This window comes from Otolemur garnettii, unplaced genomic scaffold, assembly GCF_000181295.1.
Source record: "Otolemur garnettii isolate 467f Iridium unplaced genomic scaffold, OtoGar3 scaffold00186, whole genome shotgun sequence".
Taxonomy (NCBI): domain Eukaryota; kingdom Metazoa; phylum Chordata; class Mammalia; order Primates; family Galagidae; genus Otolemur; species Otolemur garnettii.
Genome location: NW_003852581.1, coordinates 2,472,688 through 2,474,110, shown reverse-complemented (window position 1 = coordinate 2,474,110; position 1,423 = coordinate 2,472,688).

Here is a 1,423-nt window from a genome sequence, read left to right as displayed (position 1 = left end):
GCAGATGATATGATTGTATATCTGGAAAACACCAGGGATTCAACTAAAAAACTCTTAGAGGTGATCAAGGAACACAGTGGCATATCAGGATACAAAATCAACACTCATAAATCTGTAGCCTTTATATATACTAACAGCAACCAAGCTTAAAAAAAAGTCAAGATCTCTATCTGGTTTAAAGTAGTGCCAAAGAAGATGAAATATTTGGGAGTATACCTAACAAAGGGTGTGAAAGATCTCTATAAAGAGAACTATGAAATTCTAAGAAAAGAAACAGCCTAAAATGTTAACAAATGGAAAAATATACCATACTCATGGCTAGGAAGAATCAACATTGTTAAAATGGCCATGCTACCCAAAGCAATGTACAATTTTATTGTAATCCCCATTACAGTCCCACTGTTATACTTTAAAGATCTTGAGAAAATAATGCTTTGTTTTATATGGAATCAGAAAAAACCTTGAACAGCCAAGATACTACTCAGGAGTAAAAAACAAAGCAGGAGGAATCACGCTACCAGACCTCAGACTATACTATAAATCGATAGTGCTTAAAATAGCATGATATTGGCATAAAAACAGAGAGGTGGATGTATGGAAAAGAATAGAAAGCCAACAGATGAATCCAGCTACCTACCAGTACCTCATCTTTGACAAACCAATTAAAAACATTGAGTGGGGAAAAGATTCCCTATTTAACAAATGGTGCTGGGCAAACTGGCTGGCAACTTGTAGAAGACTGAAACTGGATCTAAACTTTTCACCATTACCTAAGATAGATTCTCACTGGATTAAGGACTTAAACTTAAGACGTGAAACCATACAAATACTAGAAGAAAGTATAGGGAAAACAGTTGAAGAAATTGGCCTGGGCGAATTTTTTATGAGATGAACCCCACAGGCAATTGAAGCAACATCAAAAATATACTATTGGGACCTGATCAAACTAAAGAGCTTCTGACAGCCAAGAACACAGTACGTAAAGCAAGCAGATAGCCCTCTGAGTGGGAGAAAATATTTGCAGCCTATGTCTCTGATAAAGTTATAATAACCAGAATCCATAGAGAACTCAAACGCATTAGCAAAAAATAAATAAATAAATAAATAAACAAATAAATAAATAAATAAAACAAGTGATCCCATCACAGGGTCAAAGGGACTTGAAGAGGAATTTCATCAAAGAAGATAGACATGCAGCCTATAGATATATGAAAAAATGCTCACCATCCTTAATCATTAGAGAAATGCAAATCAAAACTACTTTGAGATCTCCTCTAACTCCAGTAAGATTAGCCAATATCAGAAAATCTCAAAACCAAAGTTCCTAGTATGGATGTGGAGAAAAGGGAACACTTATACACTGCTGGTGGGAATGCAAACTAATACGTTCCTTTTGGAAAGATGTCTGGAGAACACTTAGAGA